General features: G+C 37.6%; 1 protein-coding gene across 1 annotated transcript in view; it reads left to right on the top strand.

The window, feature by feature from the left end:
- The window catches only part of LOC106608312 (proenkephalin-A-like), a 35,686-nt gene that overhangs the window by 8,930 nt on the left and 3,800 nt on the right, over nt 1-22,956 (top strand). The window lies entirely within an intron of this gene.

Genomic DNA, 22,956 nt, shown 5'->3' with positions numbered 1-22,956 from the left:
CAGACCTAGACACAGTGCTAATTAATTCAACAGACCTAGACACAGTGCTAATTAATTCAACAGACCTAGACACAGTGCTAATTAATTCAACAGACCTAGACACAGTGCTAATTAATTCAACAGACCTAGACACAGCGCTAATTAATTCAACAGACCTAGACACAGTGCTAATTAATTCAACAGACCTAGACACAGTGCTAATTAATTTCAACAGACGTAGACACAGCGCTAATTAATTCAACAGACCTAGACACAGTGCTAATTAATTCAACAGACCTAGACACAGTGCTAATTAATTCAACAGACCTAGACACAGTGCTAATTAATTCAACAGACCTAGATACAGTGCTAATTTCAACAGACCTAGATACAGTGCTAATTAATTCAACAGACCTAGACACAGTGCTAATTAATTCAACAGACCTAGACACAGTGCTAATTTCAACAGACCTAGATACAGTGCTAATTAATTCAACAGACCTAGACACAGTGCTAATTAATTCAACAGACCTAGACACAGTGCTAATTAATTCAACAGACCTAGACACAGTGCTAATTAATTCAACAGACCTAGATACAGTGCTAATTAATTCAACAGACCTAGACACAGTGCTAATTAATTCAACAGACCTAGACACAGTGCTAATTAATTCAACAGACCTAGACACAGTGCTAATTAATTCAACAGACCTAGACACAGTGCTAATAATTCAACAGACCTAGATACAGTGCTAATTAATTCAACAGACCTAGACACAGTGCTAATTAATTCAACAGACCTAGACACAGTGCTAATTAATTCAACAGACCTAGACACAGTGCTAATTAATTCAACAGACCTGGACACAGTGCTAATTTCAACAGACCTAGACACAGCGCTAATTAATTCAACAGACCTAGATACAGTGCTAATTAATTCAACAGACCTAGACACAGTGCTAATTAATTCAACAGACCTAGACACAGTGCTAATTAATTCAACAGACCTAGACACAGTGCTAACTTCAACAGACATAGATACAGCGCTAATTAATTCAACAGACCTAGACACAGTGCTAATTAATTAAACAGACCTAGACACAGTGCTAATTAATTCAACAGACCTAGACACAGTGCTAATTAATTCAACAGACCTAGACACAGTGCTAATTAATTCAACAGACCTAGACACAGTGCTAATTAATTCAACAGACCTAGATACAGCGCTAATTAATTCAACAGACCTAGACACAGTGCTAATTAATTCAACAGACCTAGACACAGTGCTAATTAATTCAACAGACCTAGATACAGTGCTAATTAATTCAACAGACCTAGACACAGTGCTAATTAATTCAACAGACCTAGACACAGTGCTAATTAATTCAACAGACCTAGACACAGTGCTAATAATTCAACAGACCTAGACACAGTGCTAATTTCAACAGACCTGGACACAGTGCTAATTTCAACAGACCTGGACACAGCGCTAATTAATTCAACAGACCTAGATACAGTGCTAATTAATTCAACAGACCTAGATACAGTGCTAATTAATTCAACAGACCTAGACACAGTGCTAATTAATTCAACAGACCTAGACACAGTGCTAATTTCAACAGACCTAGATACAGTGCTAATTAATTCAACAGACCTAGACACAGTGCTAATTAATTCAACAGACCTAGACACAGTGCTAATTAATTCAACAGACCTAGACACAGTGCTAATTAATTCAACAGACCTAGACACAGTGCTAATTAATTCAACAGACCTAGACACAGTGCTAATTAATTCAACAGACCTAGACACAGTGCTAATTAATTCAACAGACCTAGACACAGTGCTAATTAATTCAACAGACCTAGACACAGTGCTAATTAATTCAACAGACCTAGACACAGTGCTAATTAATTCAACAGACCTAGACACAGTGCTAATTTCAACAGACCTAGATACAGTGCTAATTAATTCAACAGACCTAGACACAGTGCTAATTTTCAACAGACCTAGACACAGTGCTAATTAATTCAACAGACCTAGACACAGTGCTAATTAATTCAACAGACCTAGACACAGTGCTAATTAATTCAACAGACCTAGACACAGTGCTAATTAATTCAACAGACCTAGATACAGTGCTAATTAATTCAACAGACCTAGACACAGCGCTAATTAATTCAACAGACCTAGACACAGTGCTAATTCATTTCAACAGACCTAGACACAGTGCTAATTAATTCAACAGACCTAGACACAGTGCTAATTAATTCAACAGACCTAGACACAGTGCTAATTAATTCAACAGACCTAGACACAGTGCTAATTAATTCAACAGACCTAGACACAGTGCTAATTAATTCAACAGACCTAGACACAGTGCTAATTAATTCAACAGACCTAGACACAGTGCTAATTTCAACAGACCTAGATACAGTGCTAATTTCAACAGACCTAGATACAGTGCTAATTAATTCAACAGACCTAGACACAGTGCTAATTAATTCAACAGACCTAGACACAGTGCTAATTAATTCAACAGACCTAGACACAGTGCTAATTAATTCAACAGACCTAGACACAGTGCTAATTAATTCAACAGACCTAGACACAGTGCTAATTAATTCAACAGACCTAGACACAGTGCTAATTAATTCAACAGACCTAGACACAGTGCTAATTAATTCAACAGACCTAGACACAGTGCTAATTAATTCAACAGACCTAGACACAGTGCTAATTAATTCAACAGACCTAGACACAGTGCTAATTAATTCAACAGACCTAGACACAGTGCTAATTAATTCAACAGACCTAGACACAGTGCTAATTAATTCAACAGACCTAGACACAGTGCTAATTAATTCAACAGACCTAGACACAGCGCTAATTAATTCAACAGACCTAGATACAGTGCTAATTAATTCAACAGACCTAGACACCGTGCTAATTCAACAGACCTAGATACAGTGCTAATTAATTCAACAGACCTAGACACAGTGCTAATTAATTCAACAGACCTAGACACAGTGCTAATTAATTCAACAGACCTAGACACAGTGCTAATTAATTCAACAGACCTAGACACAGTGCTAATTAATTCAACAGACCTAGACACAGTGCTAATTAATTCAACAGACCTAGATACAGTGCTAATTAATTCAACAGACCTAGACACAGTGCTAATTAATTCAACAGACCTAGACACAGTGCTAATTAATTCAACAGACCTAGACACAGTGCTAATTAATTCAACAGACCTAGACACAGTGCTAATTAATTCAACAGACCTAGATACAGTGCTAATTAATTCAACAGACCTAGACACAGTGCTAATTAATTCAACAGACCTAGACACAGTGCTAATTTCAACAGACCTAGACACAGTGCTAATTTCAACAGACCTAGATACAGTGCTAATTAATTCAACAGACCTAGACACAGTGCTAATTAATTCAACAGACCTAGACACAGTGCTAATTAATTCAACAGACCTAGATACAGTGCTAATTAATTCAACAGACCTAGACACAGTGCTAATTAATTCAACAGACCTAGACACAGTGCTAATTAATTCAACAGACCTAGACACAGTGCTAATTAATTCAACAGACCTAGATACAGTGCTAATTAATTCAACAGACCTAGACACAGTGCTAATTAATTCAACAGACCTAGACACAGTGCTAATTAATTCAACAGACCTAGACACAGTGCTAATTAATTCAACAGACCTAGACACAGTGCTAATTAATTCAACAGACCTAGATACAGTGCTAATTAATTCAACAGACCTAGACACAGTGCTAATTAATTCAACAGACCTAGACACAGTGCTAATTAATTCAACAGACCTAGACACAGTGCTAATTAATTCAACAGACCTAGACACAGTGCTAATTAATTCAACAGACCTAGACACAGTGCTAATTAATTCAACAGACCTAGACACAGTGCTAATTAATTCAACAGACCTAGACACAGTGCTAATTAATTCAACAGACCTAGACACAGTGCTAATTAATTCAACAGACCTAGACACAGTGCTAATTAATTCAACAGACCTAGACACAGCGCTAATTAATTCAACAGACCTAGATACAGTGCTAATTAATTCAACAGACCTAGACACAGTGCTAATTAATTCAACAGACCTAGACACAGTGCTAATTTCAACAGACCTAGATACAGTGCTAATTTCAACAGACCTAGACACAGTGCTAATTAATTCAACAGACCTAGACACAGTGCTAATTAATTCAACAGACCTAGACACAGTGCTAATTAATTCAACAGACCTAGATACAGTGCTAATTAATTCAACAGACCTAGACACAGTGCTAATTTCAACAGACCTAGATACAGTGCTAATTAATTCAACAGACCTAGACACAGTGCTAATTAATTCAACAGACCTAGACACAGTGCTAATTTCAACAGACCTAGATACAGTGCTAATTAATTCAACAGACCTAGACACAGTGCTAATTAATTCAACAGACCTAGATACAGTGCTAATTAATTCAACAGACCTAGATACAGTGCTAATTAATTCAACAGACCTAGACACAGTGCTAATTAATTCAACAGACCTAGACACAGTGCTAATTAATTCAACAGACCTAGACACAGTGCTAATTAATTCAACAGACCTAGACACAGTGCTAATTTCAACAGACCTAGATACAGTGCTAATTAATTCAACAGACCTAGATACAGTGCTAATTAATTCAACAGACCTAGACACAGTGCTAATTAATTCAACAGACCTAGACACAGTGCTAATTTCAACAGACCTAGATACAGTGCTAATTAATTCAACAGACCTAGACACAGTGCTAATTTCAACAGACCTAGATACAGTGCTAATTAATTCAACAGACCTAGACACAGTGCTAATTAATTCAACAGACCTAGACACAGTGCTAATTAATTCAACAGACCTAGACACAGTGCTAATTAATTCAACAGACCTAGACACAGTGCTAATTAATTCAACAGACCTAGACACAGTGCTAATTAATTCAACAGACCTAGACACAGTGCTAACTTCAACAGACATAGATACAGCGCTAATTAATTCAACAGACCTAGACACAGTGCTAATTAATTCAACAGACCTAGACACAGTGCTAATTAATTCAACAGACCTAGACACAGTGCTAATTAATTCAACAGACCTAGACACAGTGCTAATTAATTCAACAGACCTGACACAGTGCTAATTAATTCAACAGACCTAGACACAGTGCTAATTAATTCAACAGACCTAGACACAGTGCTAATTAATTCAACAGACCTAGATACAGTGCTAATTAATTCAACAGACCTAGACACAGTGCTAATTAATTCAACAGACCTAGACACAGTGCTAATTAATTCAACAGACCTAGACACAGTGCTAATTAATTCAACAGACCTAGACACAGTGCTAATTAATTCAACAGACCTAGACACAGTGCTAATTAATTCAACAGACCTAGACACAGTGCTAATTAATTCAACAGACCTAGACACAGTGCTAATTAATTCAACAGACCTAGACACAGTGCTAATTAATTCAACAGACCTAGACACAGTGCTAATTAATTCAACAGACCTAGACACAGTGCTAATTAATTCAACAGACCTAGACACAGTGCTAATTAATTCAACAGACCTAGACACAGTGCTAATTAATTCAACAGACCTAGATACAGTGCTAATTAATTCAACAGACCTAGACACAGTGCTAATTTCAACAGACCTAGATACAGTGCTAATTAATTCAACAGACCTAGACACAGTGCTAATTAATTCAACAGACCTAGACACAGTGCTAATATTCAACAGACCTAGATACAGTGCTAATTAATTCAACAGACCTAGACACAGTGCTAATTAATTCAACAGACCTAGACACAGTGCTAATTAATTCAACAGACCTAGATACAGTGCTAATTAATTCAACAGACCTAGACACAGTGCTAATTAATTCAACAGACCTAGACACAGTGCTAATTAATTCAACAGACCTAGACACAGTGCTAATTAATTCAACAGACCTAGATACAGTGCTAATTAATTCAACAGACCTAGACACAGTGCTAATTAATTCAACAGACCTAGACACAGTGCTAATTAATTCAACAGACCTAGACACAGTGCTAATTAATTCAACAGACCTAGACACAGTGCTAATTAATTCAACAGACCTAGACACAGTGCTAATTAATTCAACAGACCTAGACACAGTGCTAATTAATTCAACAGACCTAGACACAGTGCTAATTAATTCAACAGACCTAGACACAGTGCTAATTAATTCAACAGACCTAGATACAGTGCTAATTAATTCAACAGACCTAGACACAGTGCTAATTAATTCAACAGACCTAGACACAGTGCTAATTAATTCAACAGACCTAGACACAGTGCTAATTAATTCAACAGACCTAGACACAGTGCTAATTAATTCAACAGACCTAGACACAGTGCTAATTAATTCAACAGACCTAGATACAGTGCTAATTAATTCAACAGACCTAGACACAGTGCTAATTAATTCAACAGACCTAGACACAGTGCTAATTAATTCAACAGACCTAGACACAGTGCTAATTAATTCAACAGACCTAGACACAGTGCTAATTAATTCAACAGACCTAGATACAGTGCTAATTAATTCAACAGACCTAGACACAGTGCTAATTAATTCAACAGACCTAGACACAGTGCTAATTTCAACAGACCTAGACACAGTGCTAATTAATTCAACAGACCTAGACACAGTGCTAATTAATTCAACAGACCTAGATACAGTGCTAATTAATTCAACAGACCTAGACACAGTGCTAATTAATTCAACAGACCTAGACACAGTGCTAATTTCAACAGACCTAGATACAGTGCTAATTAATTCAACAGACCTAGACACAGTGCTAATTAATTCAACAGACCTAGACACAGTGCTAATTAATTCAACAGACCTAGATACAGTGCTAATTAATTCAACAGACCTAGACACAGTGCTAATTAATTCAACAGACCTAGACACAGTGCTAATTTCAACAGACCTAGATACAGTGCTAATTTCAACAGACCTAGATACAGTGCTAATTAATTCAACAGACCTAGACACAGTGCTAATTAATTCAACAGACCTAGACACAGTGCTAATTAATTCAACAGACCTAGACACAGTGCTAATTAATTCAACAGACCTAGACACAGTGCTAATTAATTCAACAGACCTAGACACAGTGCTAATATTCAACAGACCTAGAAACAGCGCTAATTAATTCAACAGACCTAGACACAGTGCTAACTTCAACAGACATAGATACAGCGCTAATTAATTCAACAGACCTAGACACAGTGCTAATTAATTAAACAGACCTAGACACAGTGCTAATTAATTCAACAGACCTAGACACAGTGCTAATTAATTCAACAGACCTAGACACAGTGCTAATTAATTCAACAGACCTAGACACAGTGCTAACTTCAACAGACCTAGATACAGTGCTAATTAATTCAACAGACCTAGACACAGTGCTAATTAATTCAACAGACCTAGACACAGTGCTAATTAATTCAACAGACCTAGACACAGTGCTAATTAATTCAACAGACCTAGACACAGTGCTAATTAATTCAACAGACCTAGACACAGTGCTAATTAATTCAACAGACCTAGACACAGTGCTAATTAATTCAACAGACCTAGACACAGTGCTAATTAATTCAACAGACCTAGATACAGTGCTAATTAATTCAACAGACCTAGACACAGCGCTAATTAATTCAACAGACCTAGACACAGTGCTAATTAATTCAACAGACCTAGACACAGTGCTAATTTCAACAGACCTAGACACAGTGCTAATTTCAACAGACCTGGACACAGTGCTAATTTCAACAGACCTGGACACAGCGCTAATTAATTCAACAGACCTAGATACAGTGCTAATTAATTCAACAGACCTAGATACAGTGTTAATTAATTCAACAGACCTAGACACAGTGCTAATTAATTCAACAGACCTAGACACAGTGCTAATTTCAACAGACCTAGATACAGTGCTAATTAATTCAACAGACCTAGACACAGTGCTAATTAATTCAACAGACCTAGACACAGTGCTAATTAATTCAACAGACCTAGACACAGTGCTAATTAATTCAACAGACCTAGACACAGTGCTAATTAATTCAACAGACCTAGACACAGTGCTAATTAATTCAACAGACCTAGACACAGTGCTAATTAATTCAACAGACCTAGACACAGTGCTAATTAATTCAACAGACCTAGACACAGTGCTAATTAATTCAACAGACCTAGACACAGTGCTAATTTCAACAGACCTAGATACAGTGCTAATTAATTCAACAGACCTAGACACAGTGCTAATTTCAACAGACCTAGATACAGTGCTAATTAATTCAACAGACCTAGACACAGTGCTAATTAATTCAACAGACCTAGACACAGTGCTAATTAATTCAACAGACCTGGACACAGTGCTAATTTCAACAGACCTAGATACAGTGCTAATTAATTCAACAGACCTAGACACAGTGCTAATTAATTCAACAGACCTAGACACAGTGCTAATTAATTCAACAGACCTAGACACAGTGCTAATTAATTCAACAGACCTAGACACAGTGCTAATTAATTCAACAGACCTAGACACAGTGCTAATTAATTCAACAGACCTAGACACAGTGCTAATTAATTCAACAGACCTAGACACAGTGCTAATTAATTCAACAGACCTAGACACAGTGCTAATTAATTCAACAGACCTAGATACAGTGCTAATTAATTCAACAGACCTAGATACAGTGCTAATTAATTCAACAGACCTAGACACAGTGCTAATTAATTCAACAGACCTAGACACAGTGCTAATTAATTCAACAGACCTAGACACAGTGCTAATTAATTCAACAGACCTAGACACAGTGCTAATTAATTCAACAGACCTAGACACAGTGCTAATTAATTCAACAGACCTAGACACAGTGCTAATTAATTCAACAGACCTAGACACAGTGCTAATTAATTCAACAGACCTAGACACAGTGCTAATTAATTCAACAGACCTAGACACAGTGCTAATTAATTCAACAGACCTAGACACAGTGCTAATTAATTCAACAGACCTAGACACAGTGCTAATTAATTCAACAGACCTAGACACAGTGCTAATTAATTCAACAGACCTAGATACAGTGCTAATTAATTCAACAGACCTAGATACAGTGCTAATTTCAACAGACCTAGACACAGTGCTAATTAATTCAACAGACCTAGATACAGTGCTAATTAATTCAACAGACCTAGACACAGTGCTAATTAATTCAACAGACCTAGACACAGTGCTAATTAATTCAACAGACCTAGACACAGTGCTAATTAATTCAACAGACCTAGACACAGTGCTAATTAATTCAACAGACCTAGACACAGTGCTAATTAATTCAACAGACCTAGACACAGTGCTAATAATTCAACAGACCTAGATACAGTGCTAATTAATTCAACAGACCTAGACACAGTGCTAATTAATTCAACAGACCTAGATACAGTGCTAATTAATTCAACAGACCTAGACACAGTGCTAATTAATTCAACAGACCTAGACACAGTGCTAATTAATTCAACAGACCTAGACACAGTGCTAATTTCAACAGACCTAGATACAGTGCTAATTAATTCAACAGACCTAGACACAGTGCTAATTAATTCAACAGACCTAGACACAGTGCTAATTAATTCAACAGACCTAGACACAGTGCTAATTAATTCAACAGACCTAGACACAGTGCTAATTAATTCAACAGACCTAGACACAGTGCTAATTAATTCAACAGACCTAGACACAGTGCTAATTAATTCAACAGACCTAGACACAGTGCTAATTAATTCAACAGACCTAGACACAGTGCTAATTATTCAACAGACCTAGATACAGTGCTAATTAATTCAACAGACCTAGATACAGTGCTAATTAATTCAACAGACCTAGACACAGTGCTAATTAATTCAACAGACCTAGACACAGTGCTAATTAATTCAACAGACCTAGACACAGTGCTAATTAATTCAACAGACCTAGATACAGTGCTAATTAATTCAACAGACCTAGACACAGTGCTAATTAATTCAACAGACCTAGACACAGTGCTAATTAATTCAACAGACCTAGACACAGTGCTAATTAATTCAACAGACCTAGACACAGTGCTAATTAATTCAACAGACCTAGACACAGTGCTAATTAATTCAACAGACCTAGACACAGTGCTAATTAATTCAACAGACCTAGACACAGTGCTAATTAATTCAACAGACCTAGACACAGTGCTAATTAATTCAACAGACCTAGATACAGTGCTAATTAATTCAACAGACCTAGACACAGTGCTATTACTTCAACAGACCTAGACACAGTGCTAATTTCAACAGACCTAGATACAGTGCTAATTAATTCAACAGACCTAGACACAGTGCTAATTAATTCAACAGACCTAGACACAGTGCTAATTAATTCAACAGACCTAGACACAGTGCTAATTAATTCAACAGACCTAGACACAGTGCTAATTAATTCAACAGACCTAGACACAGTGCTAATTAATTCAACAGACCTAGATACAGTGCTAATTAATTCAACAGACCTAGACACAGTGCTAATTAATTCAACAGACCTAGACACAGTGCTAATTAATTCAACAGACCTAGATACAGTGCTAATTAATTCAACAGACCTAGACACAGTGCTAATTAATTCAACAGACCTAGACACAGTGCTAATTAATTCAACAGACCTAGACACAGTGCTAATTAATTCAACAGACCTAGACACAGTGCTAATTAATTCAACAGACCTAGACACAGTGCTAATTAATTCAACAGACCTAGACACAGTGCTAATTTCAACAGACCTTTATACAGTGCTAATTAATTCAACAGACCTAGACACAGTGCTAATTAATTCAACAGACCTAGACACAGTGCTAATTAATTCAACAGACCTAGACACAGTGCTAATTAATTCAACAGACCTAGACACAGTGCTAATTAATTCAACAGACCTAGACACAGTGCTAATTTCAACAGACCTGGACACAGTGCTAATTTCAACAGACCTGGACACAGCGCTAATTAATTCAACAGACCTAGATACAGTGCTAATTAATTCAACAGACCTAGATACAGTGTTAATTAATTCAACAGACCTAGACACAGTGCTAATTAATTCAACAGACCTAGACACAGTGCTAATTTCAACAGACCTAGACACAGTGCTAATTAATTCAACAGACCTAGACACAGTGCTAATTAATTCAACAGACCTAGACACAGTGCTAATTTCAACAGACCTAGATACAGTGCTAATTAATTCAACATACCTAGACACAGTGCTAATTAATTCAACAGACCTAGACACAGTGCTAATTAATTCAACAGACCTGGACACAGTGCTAATTTCAACAGACCTAGATACAGTGCTAATTAATTCAACAGACCTAGACACAGTGCTAATTAATTCAACAGACCTAGACACAGTGCTAATTAATTCAACAGACCTAGACACAGTGCTAATTAATTAAACAGACCTAGATACAGTGCTAATTAATTCAACAGACCAAGACACAGCGCTAATTTCAACAGACCTAGACACAGTGCTAATTTCAACAGACCTAGATACAGTGCTAATTAATTCAACAGACCTAGACACAGTGCTAATTAATTCAACAGACCTAGACACAGTGCTAATTTCAACAGACCTAGATACAGTGCTAATTAATTCAACAGACCTAGACACAGTGCTAATTAATTCAACAGACCTAGATACAGTGCTAATTAATTCAACAGACCTAGACACAGTGCTAATTAATTCAACAGACCTAGACACAGTGCTAATTAATTCAACAGACCTAGATACAGTGCTAATTAATTCAACAGACCTAGACACAGTGCTAATTAATTCAACAGACCTAGACACAGTGCTAATTAATTCAACAGACCTAGATACAGTGCTAATTAATTCAACAGACCTAGACACAGTGCTAACTTCAAGAGACCTAGATACAGTGCTAATTTCAACAGACTTAGATACAGTGCTAATTAATTAAACAGACCTAGACACAGTGCTAATTAATTCAACAGACCTGGTCACAGCGCTAATTAATTCAACAGACCTAGATACAGTGCTAATTAATTCAACAGACCTAGACACAGTGCTAATTAATTCAACAGACCTAGACACAGCGCTAATTTCAACAGACCTAGATACAGTGCTAATAATTCAACAGACCTAGATACAGTGCTAATTAATTCAACAGACCTAGACACAGTGCTAATTAATTCAACAGACCTAGACACAGTGCTAATTAATTCAACAGACCTAGATACAGTGCTAATTAATTCAACAGACCTAGACACAGTGCTAATTAATTCAACAGACCTAGACACAGTGCTAATTAATTCAACAGACCTGGACACAGTGCTAATTTCAACAGACCTAGACACAGTGCTAATTAATTCAACAGACCTAGACACAGTGCTAATTAATTCAACAGACCTAGATACAGTGCTAATTAATTCAACAGACCTAGACACAGTGCTAATTAATTCAACAGACCTAGACACAGTGCTAATTAATTCAACAGACCTAGACACAGTGCTAATTAATTCAACAGACCTAGACACAGTGCTAATTTCAACAGACCTAGATACAGTGCTAATTAATTCAACAGACCTAGACACAGTGCTAATTAATTCAACAGACCTAGATACAGTGCTAATTAATTCAACAGACCTAGATACCGTGCTAATTCAACAGACCTAGATACAGTGCTAATTAATTCAACAGACCTAGACACAGTGCTAATTAATTCAACAGACCTAGACACAGTGCTAATTAATTCAACAGACCTAGACACAGTGCTAATTAATTCAACAGACCTAGACACAGTGCTAATTAATTCAACAGACCTAGACACAGTGCTAATTAATTCAACAGACCTAGACACAGTGCTAATTAATTCAACAGACCTAGACACAGTGCTAATTAATTCAACAGACCTAGACACAGTGCTAATTAATTCAACAGACCTAGATACAGTGCTAATTAATTCAACAGACCTAGACACAGTGCTAACTTCAACAGACCTAGATACAGTGCTAATTTCAACAGACCTAGATACAGTGCTAATTAATTCAACAGACCTAGACACAGTGCTAATTAATTCAACAGACCTGGTCACAGCGCTAATTAATTCAACAGACCTAGACACGTTGCTAATTAATTCAACAGACCTAGACACAGTGCTAATTAATTCAACAGACCTAGACACAGTGCTAATTAATTCAACAGACCTAGATACAGCGCTAATTAATTCAACAGACCTAGACACAGTGCTAATTAATTCAACAGACCTAGACACAGTGCTAATTAATTCAACAGACCTAGATACAGTGCTAATTAATTCAACAGACCTAGACACAGTGCTAATTAATTCAACAGACCTAGACACAGTGCTAATTAATTCAACAGACCTAGACACAGTGCTAATTTATTCAACAGACCTAGACACAGTGCTAATTAATTCAACAGACCTAGACACAGTGCTAATATTCAACAGACCTAGATACAGTGCTAATTAATTCAACAGACCTAGACACAGTGCTAATTAATTCAACAGACCTAGACACAGTGCTAATTAATTCAACAGACCTAGACACAGTGCTAATTAATTCAACAGACCTAGACACAGTGCTAATTAATTCAACAGACCTAGACACAGTGCTAATTAATTCAACAGACCTAGACACAGCGCTAATTTCAACAGACCTGGACACAGCGCTAATTAATTCAACAGACCTAGATACAGTGCTAATTAATTCAACAGACCTAGATACAGTGCTAATTAATTCAACAGACCTAGACACAGTGCTAATTAATTCAACAGACCTAGACACAGTGCTAATATTCAACAGACCTAGACACAGTGCTAATTAATTCAACAGACCTAGACACAGTGCTAATTAATTCAACAGACCTAGACACAGTGCTAATTAATTCAACAGACCTAGATACAGTGCTAATTAATTCAACAGACCTAGACACAGTGCTAATTAATTCAACAGACCTAGACACAGTGCTAATTAATTCAACAGACCTAGACACAGTGCTAATTAATTCAACAGACCTAGACACAGTGCTAATTAATTCAACAGACCTAGACACAGTGCTAATTAATTCAACAGACCTAGATACAGTGCTAATTAATTCAACAGACCTAGACACAGTGCTAATTAATTCAACAGACCTAGACACAGTGCTAATTAATTCAACAGACCTGGACACAGTGCTAATTAATTCAACAGACCTAGACACAGTGCTAATTAATTCAACAGACCTAGACACAGTGCTAATTAATTCAACAGACCTAGATACAGTGCTAATTAATTCAACAGACCTAGACACAGTGCTAATTAATTCAACAGACCTAGACACAGTGCTAATTAATTCAACAGACCTAGACACAGTGCTAATTAATTCAACAGACCTAGACACAGTGCTAATTTCAACAGACCTAGATACAGTGCTAATTAATTCAACAGACCTAGACACAGTGCTAATTTCAACAGACCTAGATACAGTGCTAATTAATTCAACAGACCTAGATACAGTGCTAATTTCAACAGACCTAGACACAGTGCTATTTAATTCAACAGACCTAGATACAGTGCTAATTAATTCAACAGACCTAGACACAGTGCTAATTAATTCAACAGACCTAGACACAGTGCTAATTAATTCAACAGACCTAGACACAGTGCTAATTAATTCAACAGACCTAGACACAGTGCTAATTAATTCAACAGACCTAGACACAGTGCTAATTAATTCAACAGACCTAGACACAGTGCTAATTAATTCAACAGACCTAGACACAGTGCTAATTAATTCAACAGACCTAGACACAGTGCTAATTAATTCAACAGACCTAGATACAGTGCTAATTAATTCAACAGACCTAGACACAGTGCTAACTTCAACAGACCTAGATACAGTGCTAATTTCAACAGACCTAGATACAGTGCTAATTAATTCAACAGACCTAGACACAGTGCTAATTAATTCAACAGACCTGGTCACAGCGCTAATTAATTCAACAGACCTAGACACGTTGCTAATTAATTCAACAGACCTAGACACAGTGCTAATTAATTCAACAGACCTAGACACAGTGCTAATTAATTCAACAGACCTAGATACAGCGCTAATTAATTCAACAGACCTAGACACAGTGCTAGTTAATTCAACAGACCTAGACACAGTGCTAATTAATTCAACAGACCTAGATACAGTGCTAATTAATTCAACAGACCTAGACACAGCGCTAATTAATTCAACAGACCTAGACACAGTGCTAATTAATTCAACAGACCTAGACACAGTGCTAATTAATTCAACAGACCTAGACACAGTGCTAATTAATTCAACAGACCTAGACACAGTGCTAATTTCAACAGACCTTTATACAGTGCTAATTAATTCAACAGACCTAGACACAGTGCTAATTAATTCAACAGACCTAGACACAGTGCTAATTAATTCAACAGACCTAGACACAGTGCTAATTAATTCAACAGACCTAGATACAGTGCTAATTAATTCAACAGACCTAGACACAGTGCTAATTAATTCAACAGACCTAGACACAGTGCTAATTTCAACAGACCTAGACACAGTGCTAATTAATTCAACAGACCTAGATACAGTGCTAATTAATTCAACAGACCTAGATACAGTGCTAATTAATTCAACAGACCTAGACACAGTGCTAATTAATTCAACAGACCTAGACACAGTGCTAATTTCAACAGACCTAGACACAGTGCTAATTAATTCAACAGACCTAGACACAGTGCTAATTAATTCAACAGACCTAGACACAGTGCTAATTTCAACAGACCTAGATACAGTGCTAATTAATTCAACAGACCTAGACACAGTGCTAATTAATTCAACAGACCTAGACACAGTGCTAATTAATTCAACAGACCTAGACACAGTGCTAATTAATTCAACAGACCTAGACACAGTGCTAATTAATTCAACAGACCTAGACACAGTGCTAATTAATTCAACAGACCTAGACACAGTGCTAATTAATTCAACAGACCTAGACACAGTGCTAATTAATTCAACAGACCTAGACACAGTGCTAATTAATTCAACAGACCTAGATACAGTGCTAATTAATTCAACAGACCTAGACACAGTGCTAATTAATTCAACAGACCTAGACACAGCGCTAATTAATTCAACAGACCTAGACACAGTGCTAATTAATTTCAACAGACCTAGACACAGTGCTAATTAATTCAACAGACCTAGACACAGTGCTAATAATTCAACAGACCTAGATACAGTGCTAATTAATCAACAGACCTAGACACAGTGCTAATTAATTCAACAGACCTAGACACAGTGCTAATTAATTCAACAGACCTAGACACAGTGCTAATTCATTCAACAGACCTGGACACAGTGCTAATTTCAACAGACCTAGACACAGCGCTAATTAATTCAACAGACCTAGACACAGTGCTAATTTCAACAGACATAGATACAGCGCTAATTAATTCAACAGACCTAGACACAGTGCTAATTAATTAAACAGACCTAGACACAGTGCTAATTAATTCAACAGACCTAGACACAGTGCTAATTAATTCAACAGACCTAGACACAGTGCTAATTAATTCAACAGACCTAGACACAGTGCTAATTAATTCAACAGACCTAGATACAGCGCTAATTAATTCAACAGACCTAGACACAGTGCTAGTTAATTCAACAGACCTAGACACAGTGCTAATTAATTCAACAGACCTAGACACAGTGCTAATTAATTCAACAGACCTAGACACAGTGCTAATTAATTCAACAGACCTAGACACAGTGCTAATTAATTCAACAGACCTAGACACAGTGCTAATTAATTCAACAGACCTAGACACAGTGCTAATTTCAACAGACCTAGATACAGTGCTAATTAATTCAACAGACCTAGACACAGTGCTAATTATTCAACAGACCTAGATACAGTGCTAATTAATTCAACAGACCTAGACACAGTGCTAATTAATTCAACAGACCTAGACACAGTGCTAATATTCAACAGACCTAGATACAGTGCTAATTAATTCAACAGACCTAGACACAGTGCTAATTAATTCAACAGACCTAGACACAGCGCTAATTAATTCAACAGACCTAGACACAGTGCTAATTAATTCAACAGACCTGGACACAGTGCTAATTAATTCAACAGACCTAGACACAGTGCTAATTAATTCAACAGACCTAGACACAGTGCTAATTAATTCAACAGACCTAGACACAGTGCTGATTAATTCAACAGACCTAGACACAGTGCTGATTAATTCAACAGACCTAGACACAGTGCTAATTAATTCAACAGACCTAGACACAGTGCTAATTAATTCAACAGACCTAGACACAGTGCTAATTAATTCAACGGACCGAGATACAGTGCTAATTAATTCAACAGACCTAGACACAGTGCTAATTAATTCAACAGACCTAGACACAGTGCTAATTAATTCAACAGACCTAGACACAGTGCTAATTAATTCAACAGACCTAGACACAGTGCTAATTAATTCAACAGACCTAGACACAGTGCTAATTAATTCAACAGACCTAGATACAGTGCTAATTAATTCAACAGACCTAGATACAGTGCTAATTAATTCAACAGACCTAGACACAGTGCTAATTAATTCAACAGACCTAGACACAGTGCTAATTAATTCAACAGACCTAGACACAGTGCTAATTAATTCAACAGACCTAGACACAGTGCTAATTAATTCAACAGACCTAGACACAGTGCTAATTAATTCAACAGACCTAGACACAGTGCTAATTAATTCAACAGACCTAGACACAGCGCTAATTAATTCAACAGACCTAGACACAGCGCTAATTAATTCAACAGACCTAGACACAGTGCTAATTAATTCAACAGACCCAGACACAGTGCTAATTTCAACAGACCTAGATACAGTGCTAATTAATTCAACAGACCTAGACACAGTGCTAATTAATTCAACAGACCTAGACACAGTGCTAATTCAACATCAGAGGTACTCATGATGAAACGACCTCTAAAGGAAACACCACACTGGGCAGACATCAGTACAACGTCTAGTTCTGATTTACATTTGGTTGAGTTGTCAACTAACGTGAATTCAACGTGAAATCAACAACAACAACAAAATCTTTACTTTGCTGACTTTTTTTGTAAATCCAATCAGCATTCCACATTGATTCAACATCATCACATTGCATTTTTCTGTTTTGTTGAAATGACGTGGAAACAACGTTGATTGAACCAGTTTTTTTGCCCAGTGGGACCTGAACAAGTGTCCCTGAACTGAACACTCCTCCCATAGTTATTTCCCTATACAGATGTCGGTTTAGCTCTCTCCCTCCAGACATTACATTTACATAATCTATTTACATTTTATTAATTTGACAGAAGCTTTTATCCGGAGAGACTTATCAGTGGGCAAAAAAGAAGGGTTGATGTCACCTTTTAATCCATTTTGACAACTGGGTTATAATCAGTACCTGCACAATCTCATGTCTTCCTTCACCTTGACATTAATCCCTGTATATCCTGTACATACTATACCTATCCCGTATCCCCAGCCTCTGCTGTTTGACAGTGATTCCACCTGCTCCTGTGTGATACCATAGGTGTGTGGATCCATACTGCAGGATTAGGATCTGTACAGGGCTGTTGCAGACCTGGTTTCAAACGCTATTTGAAATCTTTCAGATACCTTGAGAGTTTGCTTTAGTGTGCGTGGAGTTCCAAGAGGGCAGTGTTGCAGTTTTGCGACATTTATATTGGTTTATTGCACCAGAAATCCTTAATCACTCCCAGGTAAAGTATTTGAAATGATTTCAAATAATATTTGAGCCCAGGTCTGGAGACAGGAGCTGTTTACCAGCGGCTGGTATAGTCAGGTAGTCCTACCCTGGGAGGATTAGCACATTCTCTCTGGCTCAGATATAGATCAGTCATTTCACATTTCCTCCTCCAGGATGACTGCTAACAGACACTCTGACAGACTATCGCGCTCACTCAGGGGAGCTCTTCTACATAGTTTATATTGTCAAATATATTGAAGCCCATTCAGAAAAGTGATGTTGGCACACCTTGTTGTAAATCCAAGCCAAGTGAGCTGAATAATAGAACAAAAGTGCTCTGAGCAATGATGTATATAAACCCTTTAAACATTTCAAGGACAAAATTACAAGTATTTAAGTATTTTTGTTGTTGTAATGTAATGGGTACAGTAACATTAGAACTTTAAAAAAATTATACTTTAATTTTAAGGAAAATGTTTTTATATCTTTCTTTATTAAAAATGTTATGTTTAGCTCACATAATATAATGTAAAAGTATGTATTAAGGTGTCTGTAATAGAATAAACGTGACAAAAAAGAAATGTTGACATGAATATGTGGTGGGGGAGGGAGGTGTGATGGCTTCTAAACAGCGCCCCCTGTCAGTCATCTAATGTATATATAAATCATTTGTTCTGAGGCACTACAACTTCACCTCTACTAGTTAGTATAGACATTGGAATTTACACTCTGAGAAAAAAGGGTTCCGAAAGGGTTCTTTGGCTGCTCACCATAGGAGAACCATTTTTAGTTCCAGGTAGAACCATTTTTGGTGTCAGGTAGAACCCTTTTGGGTTCTATGTAGAACCCTCTGTGGAAAGGTTTCTAAATGGAACCCAAAAGGGTTCTACCTGGAACCAAAAAAGGTTCTTCAAAGGGTTCTCCTATATGGGAACAGTGGAAGAACCATTTTAGGTTCTTACCTTTTTTTCTAAGAGTGTAGCCATTTCTTGAAGAACTGTCCTCTCCCCTGTCTTGGCCTCCGAAACACTGCCTGCTCTTTATATCCCCGTCATTTCAAACAAACACATGAAACAGTTATTATCAAACAGAAGATCATTAAAAAAACTCTCCATCAAGTCACTTCTCAAAACGTATCAAGAAACATTAATGATGTGTGAGATTTAATAGCTATGAGAGAGAATTTTAATCATTTTAAATCATTTTCTCCTCGAAAATCGCCTTACCTAGTCTGACATAGAATAGCCCTTTCAATATTCACTCTGCACGTCTTTATGAACGCTGGAAAGACATATGTGACACCATATATATGACATCTTAATGCCTTATTATCCTCATGATCATATAATGGCACCAAATGGTACCCTAGTCCCTATATAGTGCACTACGTTGGACCAGAGCCCCATGGGAATAGGGTGCCAGTTGGTGACTAATACAGGATTAAAGTTCCAGGGCCTTATGTTGGTGACTAATACAGGAGTAAAGTACCAGGCCTTATGTTGGTGTCTAATACAGGAGTAAAGTACCAGGCCTTATGTTGGTGACTAATACAGGAGTAAAGTACCAGGCCTTATGTTGGTGTCTAATACAGGAGTAAAGTACCAGGCCTTATGTTGGTGACTAATACAGGAGTAAAGTACCAGGCCTTATGTTGGTGACTAATACAGGAGTAAAGTACCAGGGCCTTATGTTGGTGTCTAATACAGGAGTAAAGTACCAGGCCTTATGTTGGTGTCTAATACAGGAGTAAAGTACCAGGGCCTTATGTTGGTGTCTGATACAGGAGTAAAGTACCAGGGCCTTATGTTGGTGTCTAATACAGGAGTAAAGTACCAGGCCTTATGTTGGTGACTAATACAGGAGTAAAGTACCAGGCCTTATGTTGGTGTCTAATACAGGAGTAAAGTACCAGGCCTTATGTTGGTGACTAATACAGGAGTAAAGTACCAGGGCCTTATGTTGGTGTCTAATACAGGAGTAAAGTACCAGGCCTTATGTTGGTGACTAATACAGGAGTAAAGTACCAGGCCTTATGTTGGTGTCTAATACAGGAGTAAAGTACCAGGCCTTATGTTGGTGACTAATACAGGAGTAAAGTACCAGGCCTTATGTTGGTGACTAATACAGGATTAAAGTTCCAGGGCCTTATGTTGGTGTCTAATACAGGAGTAAAGTACCAGGCCTTATGTTGGTGTCTAATACAGGAGTAAAGTACCAGGCCTTATGTTGGTGACTAATACAGGAGTAAAGTACCAGGCCTTATGTTGGTGTCTAATACAGGAGTAAAGTACCAGGCCTTATGTTGGTGACTAATACAGGAGTAAAGTACCAGGCCATTATGTCGGTGTCTAATACAGGAGTAAAGTACCAGGGCCTTATGTTGGTGTCTGATACAGGAGTAAAGTACCAGGGCCTTATGTTGGTGTCTAATACAGGAGTAATGTACCAGGGCCTTATGTTGGTGTCTAATACAGGAGTAAGGTACCAGGGCCTTATGTTGGTGTCTAATACAGGAGTAAAGTACCAGGCCTTATGTTGGTGACTAATACAGGAGTAAAGTACCAGGGCCTTATGTTGGTGACTAATACAGGAGTAAAGTACCAGGCCTTATGTTGGTGTCTAATACAGGAGTAAAGTACCAGGCCTTATGTTGGTGACTAATACAGGAGTAAAGTACCAGGCCTTATGTTGGTGACTAATACAGGAGTAAAGTACCAGGCCTTATGTTGGTGTCTGATACAGGAGTAAAGTACCAGGGCCTTATGTTGGTGACTAATACAGGAGTAAAGTACCAGGCCTTATGTTGGTGTCTAATACAGGAGTAAAGTACCAGGCCTTATGTTGGTGACTAATACAGGAGTAAAGTACCAGGCCTTATGTTGGTGTCTAATACAGGAGTAAAGTACCAGGCCTTATGTTGGTGACTAATACAGGAGTAAAGTACCAGGGCCTTATGTTGGTGTCTGATACAGGAGTAAAGTACCAGGCCTTATGTTGGTGTCTAATACAGGAGTAAAGTACCAGGCCTTATGTTGGTGTCTAATACAGGAGTAAAGTACCAGGCCTTATGTTGGTGTCTAATACAGGAGTAAAGTACCAGGGCCTTATGTTGGTGACTAATACAGGAGTAAAGTACCAGGCCTTATGTTGGTGACTAATACAGGAGTAAAGTACCAGGCCTTATGTTGGTGTCTAATACAGGAGTAAAGTACCAGGCCTTATGTTGGTGACTAATACAGGAGTAAAGTACCAGGCCTTATGTTGGTGACTAATACAGGAGTAAAGTACCAGGCCTTATGTTGGTGTCTAATACAGGAGTAAAGTACCAGGCCTTATGTTGGTGTCTGATACAGGAGTAAAGTACCAGGCCTTATGTTGGTGTCTGATACAGGAGTAAAGTACCAGGGCCTTATGTTGGTGACTAATACAGGAGTAAAGTACCAGGCCTTATGTTGGTGACTAATACAGGAGTAAAGTACCAGGGCCTTATGTTGGTGACTAATACAGGAGTAAAGTACCAGGCCTTATGTTGGTGTCTAATACAGGAGTAAAGTACCAGGCCTTATGTTGGTGACTAATACAGGAGTATGGTGGCAATGTGAGTCAGAGGCGTAAAACTTTGTTGGTTGGTCGGTTCGTGAGCGAATGCAGCGCGTTCCTTCTTCGCGTTCCCACACTCTCTTTTTTTCTTGTTTCCTCGCTCTCATTCATTTCCTCCCTATTAAAACCATGAGGCAGCTAATGCGCAGTACAATTACTGAGGCTGATAATTAACTTCCCTTTGTGACTCTTTAATGAACGTATTGCACTGTGTATGAAACAAGCTACTCCTGCATTGCTGTCGGCCGATTGAGAACTCTTTCTTCATCGACTTTACGGAACAGGCCCTCGAGGTCTATCTATCCTATCTGGAAAGTGGACACACCTGACCAATTTAACTTTCTCAGTTGTATTATGCTGTTGTTGTTATTGTTGTTGTTGTGCCCCTGCTCACCCC

This window comes from Salmo salar, chromosome ssa06 (assembly GCF_905237065.1).
Source record: "Salmo salar chromosome ssa06, Ssal_v3.1, whole genome shotgun sequence".
Classification (NCBI taxonomy): domain Eukaryota; kingdom Metazoa; phylum Chordata; class Actinopteri; order Salmoniformes; family Salmonidae; genus Salmo; species Salmo salar.
This window is presented reverse-complemented; position numbering and strand designations above follow the sequence as displayed.